The sequence below is a fragment of the Ceratotherium simum genome, chromosome 15 (assembly GCF_057802395.1).
Source record: "Ceratotherium simum simum isolate JZ-2026a chromosome 15, ASM5780239v1, whole genome shotgun sequence".
Classification (NCBI taxonomy): domain Eukaryota; kingdom Metazoa; phylum Chordata; class Mammalia; order Perissodactyla; family Rhinocerotidae; genus Ceratotherium; species Ceratotherium simum.
Window position 1 is genome coordinate 17,007,995 of NC_141914.1, and position 20,676 is coordinate 17,028,670.

Below are 20,676 nucleotides of genomic sequence, written 5' to 3' on the forward strand. Positions count from 1 at the left end.
TACTTTACAACATCTATTCCCTCTGCCTAAAATCCTCTTCCTCCTGATCACCACATGTTTAGCTCCTTCTCATTATTTAAATATTTGCTCAAATGTCTCCCGCTTACTGAGACCTTCCTTACCTACCTTATTTCCAACAGCACTTTCTCCATCATCTATCCCTATTTTATACCCCCTTACCCTACATTATTTTCTTCCCAGATCCTATCATTATTTAAAATGATATGTCTTTTGCTTACTTAATTGTTGGCTCTCTCTCCTTCCACTATAAAATAAGTTTCATAGGGGACTTGAACTTCTCACCATCTTCTCAATAATTAGAACAATGTCTGAAACATTATGTGTGGTTTCTAGATATTAAATGACAGAATTAATAAGTAGATGAATAAAGTGTTCTCGTACTTATCCATCTCATCCCAGTCACATCAACTTTAAATAGAAAATCTTTACTCTGCATGGTGTAGTGGCTGCTCTGGATTGTCCCAGAGGCCTCTGTTCTTTCCGTCTGACTGCACAGGCCAATCTGGGCACCCACCTGCAAGGTACAGCTCAAGTCTTAGAATAAAGGCCTTGGGAGAAGTAAAGTCAAATTAGATAGTTAACTAGAAATAACGTCACCTTCGAGTCTATAAAGGTAGGAATTTCTGCAGCCCGACTGGTCCTGGGGACTTGGACTGGCATGGAACGCTGCCGTGGCAATCTTGCACTTGAGGAACTCCCAATCTGGAGGGGGAGTGAGGGATTCTTTCATACTCTTTGTTTTGTGAAAGTACCAAACATAACTCTTCTTTGTATCCACAATGTTCAGAACACTGCTGAGCAGATAGTAGAGATTCAATAAATGTTTATTAAACAAATGAACAAACTGATCCATGAAACAAACAATAACAAAATTTTAAGTGAGATTCTTCTACGTCTAAGCTTTGTGATAGTGTAAACTAATCTCAGCGAATAAAGCAATTGCCTCAATTAGACATATGCTATATAAAATTCATTCTGGCAGCTTTTTTTCCCTTCATAGATTAGATTGAAAAACTCATAGTGAAGGACCGTGTCTTATTCATCTTGTGTTCCCAGTTCTTAGCACAGTGTCTGGCTGTAAAAGGAGAAAAACTCTAAAGTAAAGGATAGAGAAGTTAGAAGTCCTGGCAGGAATCAGTGAATATTAAAGAATGCCAGTCTGACATGATTATCAGATGTTAGGTGGTGAAAATCATGCCAACTAACATATGGATTCCTACCCTGTTTCTATGGAAGGCTGGAGCTCTAAAATTATTTCCTGAACACAGGGGATCAGAGCTGATGCTGATTATTTACTATGAGACTGCTACTTTCCAGAGTATTGCTGATCAAAGTGCTAGACACTCAATGCATGGAAATCTACACCTCTTTACTCAACTCTCTCTTACAGTTAGGTAAAATGCTTTAGCAAATGGATGTTATAAAAAAGGGTTCCTAACAGCAGTTTGTTCACTAAATATGAAAGCCTTTTCAAATATAAGATGAAATATATAATGCAGCTATTAAATCAATATGCCTTGTAAGTATCCATCATGGTTAGGGTAACCAACTGCCTTGGTTTGCATGAGACTGAGATTTCTGGGATGTGGGACTTTCAGTGTTAAAACGGGGAAAATTCTGGTCAAGATGAGTTGGTCACCCCAATCATGGTATAACTTGCTAATTTAATCATCAGATATCCATATGTATCTATATGTAGGATTTATATCTAGACGTAGAATACATGATAGACAACTAGGCATTACTAGGCTACAAACACAAGAAGATTAAGAATGAGTCTTGTCCTAGCACACCATATGAAGTGCGAATCCCTTCTTTCATTTCCTCTCCATTTCCCCCCATGTTGGACCTCTTACTTGTGTTTTTAAATTGTATGCCTCTAGTGATTTTATCTCAGTAAAAAGAACAATTTCCTTTTCTTCAGAAGATTCGGAAAAGCGAGAAGCAGCAGTGGAGACTGGTCTCAACTGACGCATGGGTTCATTTGTTTTTTACAACCCCAAATGTGGCAATTTATAATGGTGACATCACTGTGGGGAATTAAAATTTTCCTAATCCAGAATTCATGTTTTTTACGTGTTCCAGAATGGAACACATGCAGATTAAGGTCCAAAATCCAAGGTGAGATCTCCAAGACTATCCCAGCCAGAATTCTGCTGAGGTATTTATTATAAGACAAACTGGGACAGCCCCTTATGGACTCCTCCAGATCCTCTGGCCCTTTCGCAAGCATCATCTGGCTTTAAGGAGGCTCCAAAATAATAGTTGGTCTTTGGGCACAGTATAGCCACCAGAATCTGGATTACAGTCTGAAAAATACTGCCTTTTCCAGAGTTTACGATGCTAGGCTTTAAACATTGAAGGACAATATCTTCTTTTTAAATATCTCTGGTCAGTCTTAGCAACTAGACCTACTTTTGAGGCTCCATTTCTTTTATGTCTTTTAAATTTAATGATAAAGAAGAAATATCTAAATTTATAATATACATGAAACAGTGAAATTAGGAAAAAAAATCTATTTGATGTGAGGCTGTTTTTTTTTTTTTAAGCTCCCATGACTAAAAAGATCAACACTTACCTATATTTGTAATATTTATGCCTCCCAGACTCAGTGTAATGAGTTTCATCTCTGATCGAATTTTTATAACTGACTTTCATTTACCTGTGAAATAGAAAGCCTTGGTAGATCCTTGTTCTGAAGAATCAGATGCAAAAGTTAGTACTATTGCAAGGAACAGAAGGGAAAAAAATTGTCATCTTAATATGCTACTACTGTATTCCTCCCCTTTTTGCAGAAAAGGAAAGCCATGGCCCTAGATAAAAATACTGAAATAAGGGAAGCACAGAAGGCTGATTAATCAAAACCTGAAAACCATAGTCTTCAGCTCTCTTCCATGAAACCATGATGTGTCCTCCTAACTTTGGCCAAGCATCCAGTTAAGAGAATTATGTCACAAGATGAGCCTGTTTCAGAGCAAACCCTTATCCTAATTGATGGTTTAAAAAAGCCCAACCCTACATTCTGTTCAGGGCTTTGGTTAAGTAGGTAAGCCAAAACAGAGGAGACATGACTTCCTCCATGAAACTGGCTGGAACCCAGGTTGTACTAATTCCGTCTAAATAGAAACCCTCTGCTTTTCAATCCCTTTGTTCTCTTGGATGTCACAGCTCCCTGCTCTATTCGCTTCCTTTTATAGTCTTTCTTCACCAAGCATTTCAGGGGGAAAAAAAAAAAAGCTAAATAAAGATCACAGCCTGTTCCATTGTGTCCCCTTCTTCTTCATCATCTTCTTTTCCATTTGTGCAATGTTGTGGCACCTATTAACTACCAATGTTTTCAGAATGACATTATACAAGGTGCAGGCTGTACCACTGTGCCCTAAAAATATCAACAACTGCATTAGTCTCACAATAATTAATGGCAGGCATTATGCAAATGACAACTTTTTCGCTGCAAAATAATGACATTTCTTCATTTTGAGCAGAGTTATGCAAAACAATGAATTTAGGATGATAAATCACACAGGAGAATTAAGAAAGCCATAACGTTCCTGCCCAGGCAGGCAGAAAGATAGACAGACCAACAATTTAGAAGACATTGTTTGTTCTCACACCACTATAAAAAATCATAGCCAGTCGGCCATTAATGTGTGTGGGTTTTTTCCTTCTCCCCTTTAGGCAACAATGCATAAGGGGATGCTAAATTCTAGCAATTGGATCATTACAAGTCACAAGCAAATTTTTCTTTATTAACCTTAATAAGTCATTCACTCAGAGACTATAGTCATCAGGCAAATAAAAAGTATCACATGCCATTCTGCTACACATTAACTAATTCCTTATGCAAACATCACAACATATAGCAATTACTGCCGCTCAAAAAAACAAAGTCATTTTCAATTTATTTTATTGCTTTTATACTTGGCCATTTCCTGGAGCACATTATCGTTTCTTTCCATAACAACCCGAGGTAGAATGGAGAAGAATTTCAGTAGCAATAAGCACTTCCTCTGGCCACCTTTGTCATACCTTTCTCCCTTCCTGGGGCTGCTAAGGAAGGGTAGGGATAGGGTATGTGTGTGCTCCTCCACAGCAAATCTCCAACAAGCTCTACTGGGAATGGCACACTCAGCCCCTCTTCCTGTGGCAGAGAGCTGAGGGGGACGGATAGACAGAAAGACTAGGTCTGACTGTCTCCCATATTTGCTACCATAATGCTGACAGCCTTCCTTGATTCTATAAAACAAGGTTGAAGCACAGGTTTAGCTCTGCCGCTAACAGGTGAACATTCGAGTCAATATATTCAATGTTAACCTGAGAGATGCCCATTCTGGTTAACGAGAATTATGAGGCTAGTTAGTCATGCTTCACTCAGTGCATAACCTGTCCCTTCAACAGTCCTAAGTAAAGGGCAATAATAAATATTGAAACCTCACCCCCCAGTGTTAAATAGGCTCTCTTTGCTTTTTCTGTCTTATTCCATAGCACCCTTTATCCAAGGCTCCCAGGATGTGAAACAAACGCTAAACAAATCTTTTATGTGGCCAGTAGATTTTTTAGCCCATTCTACAGACTGACAAATGGATTCTGAGCAACTAGGGGCTTTTCACAAAGTTGGACAATGAAAGAGGTCAGATCTGACTAACTCCCCAATGTTGGAACCTCTGAAGCCAAGGGCCTCTTTCTCATAACCACGAGAATTCTTTCGTGCTGGTAAACAACTATGCTGAAAACAGACTGTACATATCCCTGTTCACACAATAGGATCATCATCTCCCTCTGTTCTCCTAAATCCACAATCCATTCTCCTTTTTAAGGTAGAATACTTCCAAAATACGTGAGGGAACAACTCCCTTTTCCGTTTCTCTTCCTGAAGGTAATAACATTTTGCAGTTCTCCTTAAATAAAATCCAGCCCATGCTGGATCAATAAGAATGATGCCCATTTCCCTAATGGCAGCCGATTGCCATTTGCTATTCAAATCAGACTAGATAAATTACAGTACATGCCAGAGAACAGGCCAGTGAATTAAGACAGGCCTCCAGAGGACCAGCGATATTATTAATCTTTTAAGACACTATCATATTTCTTCTTGACAGTGTGCGTAGACTCACAGACACACTGCACCCAGATTGAAATATCAGCTGCTGAAAAAATCAATAGTGTTAGAAACACAATAATTTTTGGTCTGCAGGGCCTACATTGAGCAACACTTGTACCCCTCGGTGCCATCTTTTCTCCTACTTCCCCTTTCCCATTTTCCTCTCCTACCTTCTTGTTCTTCCCTTTCCATTCTCTGGTTTTAAAAGCTTGTAAGCCCAATGACAAGATACTACAAAGGAATTTCTACTGCTAACACTGGCCATTGTGGTCAGAGCGTTGGTTTTCCATGGGCTGTTTGAAATGCAATTTCATTAGACTAGTAAAACATTTTGGCGTGGGATTGTTCTTCCTATGCAGTTAATACAGATCCCCAACCCTGTGCACCTGGCTCTGTTTTATGAAGAAATGCAGATATTTAGGTAGTTGACCATATCTGAAAAGTCTAGCAGAAAGTGGAATGGAAAGAAAGAAAAATAATGGAAACTTGGACTAGAAATGAAAAAAAAGGGGATTCATTGAAGAATGAGGAGACAAAGCAAAACAACAGACTACAAGAGAAGCAGAGGGAGAGCACTGTGTGGTGCGAAGAACCTTTGAATTATATTCTGAAAATCTGGGTTTAAGCCCTGCCTCTGCTGTCTGCACACTGTATGATTTTGCCAGTTACTTAATCTTTCAGAGCCTTGGTTTCCTTTTCTGTTACATAAAATAATATAACCACCTACGTCATAGCGGTCTTGGGAGGGTTAACTAACAAGATGTGTGTGCTTTCTAAATAATAAAGTGTTTTATAAATGGTTAAAAATTATATAAATTTTATTTCTACTAGAGAGAGATTTCTGAAATATGCCTGTTATTTTTCCCTTCACGGAACTAGAGTATCACAAATGGACTTTAGGTGTTATCAATAAATAACTAGACTGACAGTCACAGAAATGTTATTTAGGGCTGTGTTACCAGCAGCTGGTAGAATTTGAATTAGAACCCAGATCTGTTGAATCTTAGCCAATATTTTTTATATTTTACCAGACTGGCTTTGCCTTTTCCATATCTCTTTTTACTCCACATTTGAGGCTTTGATTCTTGTTCACATTGTTTTGCAACTGGGGAAGGAGATCAAACAAACAAACAAAAACACAAAATAAGACAAAAAACTACCATGCTTTGCAAATCTTTATGATACTTTCTTGATCCTAAGTCTCTCTCCAGTTGTTTCCCATTTGTTCTCGTCATAGCAAAATTTATTGCAAGAATTGTCTATATTAGCTATTACCATATCTTCACTTTCTATTCTTTCCTCAACCTATTCCAACAAGGCTTTCATCCATTCCAGTCTACCATATCTGCTGTTGCCAAATCCAAGGGGCACATTTTTATTCTCATCTTACTCAGCTCTTTAGCAGCAATTTGACAAGGTTAACCACTTCCTCCTACTTGAAACACTGTGGCTATCTTCTGGGACACCTCTCTTTCCAGTTTTTCCTACTACCTTATTGGGCGCTTAAGACCTATTTAAGTCTCATTAAATATGAAATCTGTTACTAGTAATTGAATCTCAAGTTACTTGTGATTTGGTATAAATACAGCATATTTGGCAAAACAATGAACTCTTAGAAGGTGCTCATGAGATATCCAGGTTTGAATGTCTGGCTTTATGACTTTGAATGCAATAGAATAGAGCAGAAAATCTAGTTCTTGGTTTGGCTTGAAGCTTGTTTATTCTAAGAGCAAAAATTATTAGCAACTAACTTTTGAACATCTATAAATGATCATTTAACTAGAAACCGGCCAAATGGACAGATTTCTACATATAGGCGGAACATAGAGTGTCTTCAACAGCACAGAATTTCAGAGACCTCCATACTGAACTTGAAATTCACATATATGCAGCACCTCATAGTTCTACAAGATTCAGTTACTTGCTCTACTCAATTTCTTCCAAGAATTGTTCCTTGAGGTCCACACTGCAAGCAGTAAAGATGAAAACCATTCCCAAGTTAACCAAAGTAACGTGAATATGGTTTCAGTGCTAGGTTGTACCCCTGAACCCTAGCAAGAGCATGAAGATTTCTTGTAAGAACACAAGTATACTCTAGGAATTATCAGATGGAGCTTGAGTTCATCTTTGTCTCAGGAGAAGAAACAGTCCTTCCTGACTTACAAATATGGCTGGAGGGCAGTACCTGAACAGAGTGATTTCTCACCCTATGTCTGTATCTAAGATTTGATCATGTTGTAACATATAAGGTCACTGGCATTATAAAATATCACAAGATAGCACAGGACTGATCAAAACCTAAAATTATCCAAATATACTACTTGGAGAGAATCCCAAAAACTTCTTTTGCATGTGATATTACCAAGAATATGAATAAAGGGTATTTTATTATGAAAAAAAGAGATATTCCCATGATTGGCATGTCACCTGCCACCCAGGAATAGACTCTGGCTCCCCTTTCTGCTCAAATTCTTCCCCAGAGTTAGCTTGCCAGGCCTATAATCAAGGTCTTTCTTTTATCTAGACTAGAACAAATATTCCATTTTGAGTCATGAGAACATATCAACAAAATTCCCAGAGTTAATACTTTTATTTAATTATATACATATATATTTATTATTTTTTAATGAGCTGTTCCACTAAGTTAAACTTTAACCATATTAATCCAGGGGGAAAAAATCCCTGACTATCAACTAACAATTTTGTAAACAGTTATCTCATGAGTTAAATATTAACTTGAAAAATTTAACTCAAAACTCCAAACAAGCAAGAGGAGCCAAAAGGCCAGTTAGGAAGGAGTAAAGATTTTGCTGCCTCTGGTATATCAGTTTCCCCTGGAAGAGAGTGACACAGTCAGGCAAGGGAGTGTTTTGGTGGCAGCTGGACGATGTGTAGGAATGGGAGCTGCTGATGGGGGAGGCAAGAGAGGAGCCTGGATGACGCCTACAGCTTATCATCAAAATCTGAAAACTTAGAGTAATGACGTCAGACCTCATGGAAAAGAAAATTCATAGGAATATGAATCCACTGATGATGTCCATAGGAATTCAGGGACAATAAAGCTATGCTTCAAGAATATGGACACCTTTTGTTTTAAATCAACATAGGTAAGCTATCCAATACAAGACTGGCTGGCCCAGACTGCCTGCCTGCCACTGAACCTCATATGGAGTATTCTGGGACCACTAGAAACAATGGAATGAAGACTGATCTGCCTGTTCTGGTTCGTCTTAATAATAATAAAACAAAGCTGAAATGTCTTTCTCCAGTACTGGGTTGTTAGGGGCTATGATTTCAAGTTCTAAGTCATCATCAAATTGTCCATCAATTCACCCCATGGTTAATATAAACATATCACCTAAGAAAAAATTGGATCTAGGCAGTAGACTGATGTCTGGACAATGTTACCATAAATATTGTCCTCTGGTTAGGTTTTTGACTCAAAAATTTCATTAAAATCTACATGGCCAGATAATGTGCACAATCTTGATATTTGTGGTATAGGATAAAACTGATTTATATTTAATGCTGTTTCAGGAATGGTTAGAAACTGTTAAGATTCTTCCTGTCAGTCTGTTAAGGATCAGCCCTGCTTGCTGATTTAAAAAAAAAAATCATTAAAACCGTTCTCAGCATAGGTCTTTTAAGAAAGACTCGCATTTGCCCTGTAGATGGAAAGAGTGAGGCTGAACAATGTGAGTTGCTCAAGTGAGGGGTGGGATGAGATAGAAAAAAAGGGAAGATACATGAATGTAGAAGGAACAATCCAGAGATACACATGTATATCTTATTTAGATTCAAGAAATATGATACAGCTCATCAGATCTTTTTATATTTTTAATTATACATTTAATACATGAATACATGCTTATTGGAAAATATTTAGACACTATAGACTACACCTTATACTTGTAGAGCTTTATACAGTTTATAAAATATTTTCATAAAAATTAGCTTTCCTGTCACCTCCAAAAAATAAAAAGTACAAAGAGCAGGTTCTATCATCTCTGTTCTATAGATAAGCAAGTATCTCTAGCATTGATGTAGATGGCACAGAATGAACTAGAACAGAGGAAACAAGACCCATTAGCAGCCTGACTATTCTTGTGGACATGATGAGTGAGGGGGTAGCTTGATGACTGAGGAATGGAAAGACTATAAGTGAATGATCAGAGTAGGGGGTCAAGGAAAGAGAGGTTTCAAAATATTCAAAAGGAAGTGTAGACAAGCATTAAGAATAAAGGGCAAAATTCGGAGTGATTTGTGGGAAAGAAAAAGTGGTTGGAGCAAGGACAAAACTCCAAATTCAGACCACTTATTCATTTGGCATATATTAACTGTGTACCTACTATGTTTGAGGTTCTCTAGATGCTCTTGGGCAATCAATGCTGTGTATTGAGACACTGTCCTGTGTCTGCGGCACTTAATGTCTAATTATTGTAATAATGTCCAAAAACAATTATAATACAAGGCAATTCAGACATTCAGAATAGGGGTTTAGAGAAAACCGTTACATATCTCAGCCGACAATGGAAAGCTTCACTACAATGAAGAAATCTAGCTGAACTTTGAAAAATGTGTAAGATTTGGGAAGTGATAAGAATCAGGTGATGTGAAGGGCAGGAGAAAAGGCATGAAAGTAGCAAACTGCAAGATATATTTGGGAGCAGCAAATAAACAAGTTAGTGGAAATTACTATAGGAAAATAGCGTTGGAAAGATAGATTGAGCCTGGAATGTGAAGGGGGTTCCTGAATATTGGTCCAAGTAATCTGCTGTATTCTGTGGGCAAAAGAAGTCTATTAAAGGCTTACAAGTAGGGCACTGGCACCATCACAGTGGTACTTTAGTATAAGTAACTGGGAATGGTGGGCAGAATAAATTGAAACAGGGAAAGCCTAGACATAATGAAAGAGAAAGAGAGACAGAGAGAGATCCATTGCAATAACCCAGGCACTATGAGATAAAGATCTGACCTCAGTAGTGTCAATAGAAATAGAAAGGAAATGAAATGTTCTCAAGACATTGCGAAGGAAGAAATGATCATTAATATTCATGAAACCTCTATTAAGTGCCAGGCACTGTACTATGTGCTTTATGTGGATTAACCCATTTAATCTGCATGTCAATTCTAAAAGGCAAGTAACTTTATTGTTTCTATTTTACAGATGAGGATTAAACAACTTCCTCAAGCGTATACAATTAATAAGTGATAAACCAGGATTCAAACCCAGGTCATCTGACTCCAGAGGCTGCCTGCTTAACCTCTGTGCTTACTGTTTGAGCATAGGCTCAGGGGTCTTGGCAGTGGATCATATGTGATATGATTTGATAGAACTTGATGATTGATTATATATGAGTCATAGGACCCTGAGATTCTTTGGGAATCTTGGTTCTGAGATTTTTGGGTGATGGGTAGAATAATACTATGAATAAAAACAGAGAAATAAAAAAGACCTTCTGGACTTCATATTCTACATTTGTTCTTAATTGTCCAATTGCTTTTTGGATTTAAAATGTCAATTTACCATAAAAGTCACAAAAGCAACTGAACTACCAAACTTAAAAGCCTTTGAAGATAGAAACCAGCTGATTCTTCCTTCCTAGTCTGACTAATGTATATGTGGAGTCTAGCACAGTGCTTGGTATCTATGAGATGCTCAATAATAATGTGTTAAATGAATCACTAGAGGGGTATTAATCATAAATAATAATAAAGAGAGGGATGGTATGGGCCAGCCCAGTGGCATAGTGGTTAAGTTCGAATGCTCCGCTTTGGCGGCCCGGGGTTCACAGTTTCAGATTCTGGGTGTGGAACTATGCACTGCTTATCAAGCCATGCTGTGGCAGGCGTCCTACATATAAAGTAGAGGAAGATGGGCACTGATATCAGTCCAGGGCCAATCTTCCTCAGCAAAAAGAAGAGGATTGGCAACAGATGTTAACTCAGGGCTAATCTTCCTCACGAAAAAAAAAAGAGAGAGAGAGAGGGAGGATAGAAGAGTCAGAAGAGTATGAACCAGAATAAGATAAATCTTGGTTCAAATCCTGGCTCAGCAACTTTCCAAATATAGGACCTAGGGTAGGTTACGTTAAACATTTTGTAGAATATGGGGTAATAATTCATGGGAAAGCCAGATATCTTTCTGGATTCAGTGCTTCTATGTAAGGCAGTGGGTCTATGAAAATCTAGAAAGGATGCCCTCAAAGGCCATTATCTCTGACAGAAGAAAATCTGCAACCTTCTTCTCTTATTGAGTTTAACATACAAAAACTACATTGAGACCTATACAAAAAAAATCTGTCAAGTAATTGCCAGTTTTAAAAAGAAAAATAAATTATTTTCAGAGAAGTAAAATTATTTTATAGAGTTTCAACGAAGGGGAGATTTTAATTGCGGGGAGATATCAGCTGAATGGTTTAGCATGGACTTGTGGGATCAGGAGCTGCCAGTGGGATATATATTAGAGAAAAACCAAGTTTAATTAGCCTTAAGATTTTATACAGCTTGGCTCTTCCCTCCCACACCTAGTCTGATTCCGTCAGGTCAATCTCCTTTTCAATCACACTCTCTCCCATCCCTTTCTCAGTTGCTGTCAAGACAAGCCAATGGGAGAATGACACACAGATGAAAACAAGGTTTGAATAATTGCTGCACTGCAGCTGGTTGTTGTTTGAGGATCATTTTATTTCTTCCAATCACACAGGTCCTTGGACTTCACAGGCCCGTGTTTCAGATGGGGGTGATGCTGATTATATTATGACATTACAGCAAAGACACGCAGATCAGACAAAGTGAATTTCACTCAGTAATTAAACTGCAGTATCTTGCACCGAAAGTCCAGGGCAGGATTAATCGAAAGGTAGCTCTTTATCGTCTCGATTAGTGCTGGGATTTGAAGAGTGAGCTCTGATTTGATAGCTAGCCCTGAGTTGGGCTGACTGGTGGCCCCATATCTGTCTAACTTCCAAAAATAATATCAGATCAAGAGACATTTCCAAGGTTATACCCTTCCCTTTTATTTTTATCTGAAGGAAAGGCAGATAGATTCAAATATGCTGGCATTTCCATTATCCTGTTTTCTATTACAAAAGTGTCTATTAAAAAGAACAAGTCCTTCCAAAGCCCACAGCATTTTACAAATGGTTTCTCATAATTCCACTTAGCACCATGCTCTAATGGCTTCTTATTTCTTGCTTTTTCATTATCTGAGACTCAAATCTGAATATTTGAATGGCCTAAGCAACAGCTTCTCAAGCTACTCAGTTTCCATCTTTATTTCAAAGGACTCATTGTAGGATTTATGGAGGAATTTTGCTTCCCTCAATTTCTCTTTTTAATGTGTAAGATATTCCCAAATTCTTTACCAAGTAATGAGTTGGATCACTGATTCTCAATCTTAGATGCCTATAGAAGCACCTGGGAGGCTTTGAAAACAATCAGCCCTCTGGCCCCGACTCCAGACCCAATGATTCAGTATCTGCAGGAGGGAGACCCAAGCATCTGCATATTTTTAAAAGTCCGTAGGTGATTTGAATGTGTTGCCAGGGTTGAGAACCACTGAGTCAGCTCTACAGTGTACCAGTCGTATTTGCAAAAGATTTATCAAAACAAGCCATTGGTGAGGGAAATGAAGCCTGATATTGTTGTGGAAAATCTCTTAATAAAATGATAAAAAGCTTTTTCTAGTAACTTTTGCATAGAAAAATATACATGAGGTCTCTTAAGGGCAATGGAAGACAAGGAAGACTATGAAACAGACAGGTTTATGTTGATGATGTTTCCATTGATCCATTTGATAACATTGAAGGTGATGGTTTACTGATCAAGCTCATCATATGATAACACTGTAGCTACCAACCATATAATTTAAGATGACTGTTGACTAACATCGTAAAATCTCAGAGTTTGGACACAAACTTGGAATTAGCTGTTATCTAATTTGACTCCTTCACAATCCAGCTGTCATTTTAGAAAGAGAAAGACAGGATTGAAAAGATCTGATTTCAAGTTCTGACTCAGCCCTGTTGCAGAGTTTAAGAACACACATTCTGCAGTCAAACTGAATCCAATTATTAGTTAGGTGGCCTTCAGAAAAGTATTCAGTTCTCTAAGCCTCGATAATCACATCTTTAAAATGAGGCCAAGGGCCGGCCCCGTGGCTTAGCGGTTAAGTGTGTGCACTCCGATGCTGGCGGCCCGGGTTCGGATCCCGGGCACGCACCGACGCACCGCTTCTCCGGCCATGCTGGGGCTGTGTCCCACATGCAGCAACTGGAAGGATGTGCAGCTATGACATACAAATATCTACTGGGGCTTTGGGGGAAAAATAAATAAAAAAAAATAAAAATTATAAAATGAGGCCAAGAATACTTATCTCACAGAGCTATTTGTGTTTTATATTGATTAATTTAGATAAGTGTGCCTGGTAAACAAAAGTATCAGAACTCAATAAAAGTCTATTGAAGGCCAATACAATAATTACTAAGGTTGTCACCGAGCCTCTGTAGCTAAAAACCATCAGTTTTGAGACTTAGAGATTAGTTTTCTATAAGATTTGGTCCACCAGGGAAAAAGAGAATGAATCCAAATAGGAATGGCTTTCAAATTTTATTGTGCATAAGCATCACTTGGAAGTGATTGTTTAAAATGCAAATTGCTGGGCTACAACCCCAGAGATTTTGATTCAGCGTGTAGGCGTAGAATCCAGGAATATGCATTTTAGCAACCATCCAGGTGATTTGGACTCAGGGTCAAGGGTCCTCACTTCGATAAAACAGGTATAAAGGAATAGAAATTAGTTATTCTAATTTATCCCCCAAATTTTATTTATCCCCAAAATAAACATTTCTCTCCAAACATTTATCTTCATATTAACCACAGGTGTGGCCTGACCTGGCCGAAGCCATGCTTTCTGTTCCTTGGGTCACAATTCAGTTAGATGAATTTAAGTTATGCACAAATATAACATGTTCACAGAGTATGATTATGCTCACAGAGTAAAAAATCTATTTTTTCTCCAATTAAACACACTTCCTGAATAATTATCATTTAGCCACTAAAATTATCTTCAATTTTTTCATCACCGTTAGGTACATGTAAGTATACAGGCATGGGTCAGATTCATTATCAACTCATCCTTTGTCTTCTTACAAAATAATAAAGTCACTTTCTGAAAATTGGTAAATTCTTTAAAGAAACAAATGTAGCTATTTCCTCCTTTAAATGCATTATGAAATGAAGTAGTTTTGAAGTGCATTAATCAAAATTGATGATAAAAATCAATGTACAATTGTGAGTTGAATATTTTAAATGCAATTGATAAATTAATTTGCTAAAATGAAGATACCCAACCTATAAATGGAAATTATTCTGGATCTAAGGGGAAATTTTAAACATTTTTACCTTCAAGATTTTCCTAAGAAAAAAACAGTGAGATAGATTTCAAAAATGTGTTTAGAGTTTGTAATATAATATGCCAACAGATGTGCATTAACTCTCTATATTCTAAAAGTTATTGTACAAGACAACAAGAGAATTATAGTTTCTAATTGGACTGAGCAAATAGTTGAGCTAGGGAGAAAAAAATACCAATATGAGAAAATGTTATCCATATTACAAGACAATATAGCCTAGTGGTCAAGTGTGAGACCGAAGGAGAATCTTCTTTTTAATACATACTGTGTGAGCTAGGGTAAGCTACTTAAGATCTCAGAAACTCAGAAGCAGTACTTCTTTGAGAGGCTTGTGGTGACCACAGTGGGTACTGAATAAATGCAAGCTGTTGTTTATTGTAATAGTTGACAGTTTATTTGACAAGATATGTCACAGGTAAGACTTAAATGAATGGTACAGACATGGAGAGCTATAGAAATCGAAAATTAAGAGAATGTTGGCACGACTGGTAGGTTTTTGCAAGGAGTGGTATTTGAGTTGGATAATTCAGAATGAGTAAGATTCAAATAGACAGAGGGACAAAGATCACTTTGTGCTTGGTGGGGGGGTGTTGATATGAGCTGCAAGTCAGAGGTAAAAAGTGTTTAGGGACTGTTAAATAGTTTAGGATAAAACTGTAAAAGATAATTTGGTGTAAAACAACAGAGGGTTCTGAATTCCAAAAGTCACTTTGGTTTTTTGGTAAAATTTTTAATTGCTCAAATATTTTCCCAGTGTAATTCAACATGTCTTTAGAACAGTGGTTCTCAAATTTTAGTATGCATCAGAATCAGCTGGAGGGCTTATTCACACACAAACTGCTGTACTCCACCCCCAAATCTCTGATTCAGTGGGTTGAGGTTTGTGTTATAACATATTCGTAGGTGATAGTAATGCTGCTGGTCACTTTGAGAACCGCTGCTTTAGAAGATGGTAAGACAGAGTTGGATGGAAGAGATTTTTCCTAAAAGTAACAAAAAATTGAATAACTGAATAACCCTCTTCACTCCTGTAAAATTTCGTCCCCATTTTCATATCAAGTCATGGAAGAACCTACATGGAAATTACCTAAGGAATAAAAAAAAATGCTTACTTTGACTCCTAATCTCTCTATTGGGTTCAGGTCCTTAACTGTGAGAATGAAAAGATCCATGATCAGAGGACTCCAGGCGACCAGCTTGGGCACTTAAAGAAGACGTAACCAGCATTAAGAATATTCAAGAATTGAAAATAATAGAGCTAAGAGATCGAAGAAGGTGGGCGGACTTATTATTCCAAAGAACCTCTATCAATCCGTGCCGGACATTTTGTACTTGGGTTCCACTTAACTGCCTGCCCCATGACCCACAAACTGTTTTCAACTCGCCTTCATTCATTTTTTTCTTTTTTTTTTTTTCTTTTCAGCTTTATTGAGATATAACTGACATGTAACATTAGGTAAATTTAAGGTGTACTATTTGATTTGGGTTATTTCTTTGATCATTTGTTTACATATTTCTTCTAAGTGCAAACCTTTTTTGGAATACACACTCAGCATATTCTGGAAGATGGAGGTTTTTTTATTCTTGGAGTATAATTGACACACAATATCCTATTAGTTTCAGGTGTGCATCATAGCGATTCGATACTAATATACATTATAAAATGATCACCTCGAAAGTCTAGTTACCGTCTGTCACCATACAAAGTTATTATGATATTATTGGCTATATTCTCTATGCTGCACAGCTATAAATAAGCCATAGGATGTGATGTATACCTTTTTCTTTTCTTCAACAGACAATCAGGACTGAGCAGGGAGAACAAGTTCTCTCTACTTAGGCATGGGTCACTGTTTAAGCATCTCCTTCTCCTGCTTCAAAATCTTTCTCCAAAACAAACTTCTACTATGTAGTAACTCTACTTTAAGAAACATTTTAAAAGGCATAAAGAGAAAATGAAATGCTCTGAGAGACTCTATTTTCTCATGCCTGACTCCAGGGGCACTCTCTCACAAGTTATTACTTTATTTTTAATGGCAGACAAAAAACAATATTGTATTTGAAGACTCATGTAGAAGTCTTGTGACAAAAGGTCAAACGTGGATTTAAAATGTTCAAAACTCCTAACGTCTCTCAATAACAGCAGCTTGTTTATTTCCTAGCCATTTATCTTTCCTTAAAATAAGAACCTATATAATTACCAAGTATAATTAATAACAACAATTACCACAAGTACAACAGAAATAATGATAGTAAGCACCATAGGCCAGATCTCCACAGTTACAAAGGATAAGAATTTGTCTCAGTGTTTTCAAGAATAGACAGCAGCCCAATAATACAGGGAAAAAAATTGAAAGGAAAAAATCTTTCCTATGCTCCCTGGAAAATACCACAGAAAAATAGACAATAAACTTTAATACCTCTTGTTAAAGATCTTCATTTTACAGATCAGTTCAGGCAGTTTAAGTAGACAACAACATGAGGTCTCTAACGTCTCTTAGGGAACAGTATCAACATTAATTCCTGGCTGGTCCCAATTCCATTTCTAGTTAAGCATCCCCTTCCACTCATAAGAAGAAAGAAATAGCATTGGTACAGTGTTTTTACAGTTTATAAAGCACTTTCACAAACATCATATTATTTGATTGTCTCAACAATCCTGTGGGATAGGTAAGTAGGGAAAGTATTAATATTATGCCCATCAGAAGTTGAGAGAATTAAGGATGAGAGAAGAAGGAAATAAATTAATCTTTACTAAATATCTACATTGGGTCAAACTCTGTGTAGACCTGAAAAGAAGCCCAAATATAGAGTTTTACATAACATGAAATAGCCTCAGAGAATCTGATACCTGCCCAAGGTCAAAAATGGCAGAGCTAGGATTTGAATGCAGATAATCCAGCCCAAGGTGCTTTTTCCACCAAACCATAGACTGGACTCACAGTTGTAAACGTATAGTTATAGTAACTGGCCCTCTCAAGAGGAGGCTTGTTCAATTGCCAAGTGCTACAACTACTATTAGTGTTCAAGTTTTTTGTTTGTTTTATTTAGCCTGACAAAACAGGTACACACTCCTTGAGAAGATGCACATCTTTTTACTACTTAGTCTATCAAGAGAAAAAGGAGATAATGTATTATTTCACTGGCTTAGAATACTGACTTGTAAAAGTCACTCCAACTACCCACAGACACAAGAGAAAACACAGCCCCATTTCCACCAAAATACTCATTACAAGAAAGACAAACCAAAAGACTAACCAACCTCAAAGGCTAGATTCTGGCCTAGGCTCAACTTTAAACTATTAGTTTTTAAATAAGTGGCTAATACATATGCATATTAAAATGAGGAATAACAGCAGAGGACGTATGAACAAAATAAATCATCCCTTCATTGTTTTGAACTCAGAAGTCTCAAAGCTATAGTTTGAAACCTCCTGACCAAATTACCATACTTTTTATATCCACTTACTTGTACAACTGAAGTATAATTTGTGCTTTTTACATTATTTACTTGTACAACTTGTCTGTTTGGTTTTTTGTATTAGGATAAGTCGTATTCTCCTTCCACTTATGTATGCACAATATCTGACTTAGAGCTTTTAAAGGAATGGCAAAGCAACGTCTTCCCACAAAAGACACAGAGGTTTCTCCTAGAAGGCGAAATTATGGGAATTTTGGCTGCAGAGATTAAGGGCGGTCTGGTATATAAGTAAATATTTGTGAAATTAGATTGAATTTTTGAATATTAAATGAAAACATTTATTGAAAGAAGATCACTGCATATACTGAACAACTACCTTGCTACTGAGCATTTCTAGAGAATATCAGAATTGATGCTATCCTGGGTATTTTATTTTTATAATGAAGAATATTAGTGTTGGAGTTCATTAAAATTATATATTACAATCATCTGTCTAAGGCTTAAGCACCCTATAAAACATCCTTGAAAGTGGTTGACCATGCTTAAACACTTTGGTCTTAGGGAATTAATATTTGTTGATATTAGGGACTGTTATAGACTAAATATGTCGCCTCCCCCCCTTAGATTCATATGTTGAAGTTCTAACCCCCAATGTGACTGTATTCGGAGATTGCGCCTTTAAAGAGGTAATCGAAGTTAAATGAGGTCATAAGGGTGGGGCTCTAATCCAGTAGGACTGGTGTCCTTATAAAAAGAGGAAGAGACACTAGGGATAACTGCACACAGAGAAAAGGCCATGCAAGGAGATTCAGCGACAAGGTCATCTGCAAGTCAGAGAAGCCTCATGAGAAATCAACCCTGCTGACACCTTGATCCTGGACTTATGGCCTCCAAAACTAAGAACTAAATTTCTGTTGTTTAGACCATCCAGTCTGAGATATTCTGTTATGACAGTCTTAGTGAACTAAAACAGGTATTAAAGTTCTCACAACTTGCAAGGTAGGAATTGATTAAAGCTACTTTACAGGTACAGAAACAGATTACAGGAGATTTGAGAAATGTCCCAAGAGACGCAGAATCAAAAATCGGCATAACTAAGATTTAATCTAGGTCTGTCTTCCAGACCAATATTTTTTCCTCCTTGTCTGTTTTCCACCTTTGAGCACATAATGGTGTTAAAAAGTTAGTTTTTATATTGACCTGAATATTTTATTCTTGTATATTTCATCACTGGCTTGTGTTCTACTTGGAGTCACAAAAAACAACACAATTTATCTTCTATGTGACAGTCCTTAATATACTTGAACATAGTTATCATGTTCCTTCCTCATGAATTTCCAAATGATCCCAGTTCCCTTAACCATTCCTCATATCACACGTTTCATTTCCCAACCATCGTGGTCACTTATCCTGAAAAGGTTCCTATTTGTGTAGATTTCTTGTACTGGCTTGTTAAGTCATATCTCCCCTATATCATTCATGAGTAGTCTTTTAAAAATATAAAGACAAAATCTTGCATTTATTCATTTTAGAAATTGTGTCTGGTTGGCTATAGCCCATCATTCCAGTCTTTCAAGATGTCTTTGGAACTTGATTTCTTCATTTGACAACTTTTCTGTGTATTTGGATCACGTCATCTGCAACTCTGATGAACATGCTTTCATCCAAGTCTTTGGAAAAAAATGGTGGCCAAGATATGGCTTAGAATATTCCTGAAATATACCATAGGAATCCCTTCTACTATGATACTGAGCCTCTTATTTGCACTTAATAGTGTGGTCATTCAACCAGTTACTAATCTATCTGTAATTAGATTAGTTACTAATCTATCTGTACATCTAGCCCAGGCGAGATCAGATCGTATATTGTAGACATGCTTTCACTGAAGCCATTCTGGTTTCTAGCAAGCACCACTTCTTTCAGGGGATCATAAACCATTGCTTTATGCTTTATTGTTTTAATAATACACTCTAGGCACTTGCTCAGGACTGACATCAAGCTGTTTGTTCTTATAAACTGCCTTTTTATACTTACTAAAATCAGAAAATTTTTTACATCTCTAGTTGTTTAACATCTTTTCTCCTCAGATATGACTGGCAGGAATTGATGATCTTATTGACAAATCCTCTCACTAGTCTATGGTTGTCTAGCCCTATTTGCAGGCTCTTCTCCTTTTTTGTTTTCCTATTTCCTTCCGAGGAATACAGTCACTCATGTGTAATCATGGACTGCATCTGGACACGGTATGCTGGTCAGAGATAGATCTGCAAACTGAAAGAGTAGAGAGGACTTAAAGGAGGTGCTGTCCCTAGGCCTCACTACACTGGCAGAGGCGAACGGGCTAAGACTAGGTGAGACTTTGCTTCCATCTCTGTGTAGGGATTTGCCTGACTTCTGTTTTTGGCTTCTAACTGTGTACTTAGACAGAGTTACATCCTTTTCCTACTCACTCTGGATAATTTCCTCAGCCAAAGATTCAAGACAGCTTTGTATTTTTCAGCCTCTAACTGAAAAAGATTGTGATATATACTGCTTTTATTTTCCCATGAAGTCTTTCTCTGAGGCAGGCGTGTACCCGACCTTTACCTAATCAAGAAAAGTTGTTTGGGGGATGGGAGATAGGGAGGCAGGTTGGACTTTAAATGCACAAATCAGTTCTAATAAAAACACTGAGATTCAGGTGCCTGAGGTTAGAAATACTGGAGGGAATTCAATTA

General features: G+C 37.3%; 1 protein-coding gene across 12 annotated transcripts in view; it reads right to left on the minus strand.

Moving 5' to 3' along the window:
- ZBTB20 (zinc finger and BTB domain containing 20) overlaps window positions 1-20,676 on the minus strand; it is a 775,204-nt gene that overhangs the window by 370,643 nt on the left and 383,885 nt on the right. For 3 of the 12 annotated variants that reach the window (XM_087439639.1, XM_087439638.1, XM_087439635.1), the window contains exon 1: window positions 619-877. The exons of the other annotated variants lie outside the window; for them this stretch is intronic. The gene's annotated coding sequence lies outside the window, so the exon portion shown is untranslated. Of the gene's footprint in view, window positions 1-618; window positions 878-20,676 lie in introns of those variants that run through there. 12 annotated transcript variants of the gene reach the window in all.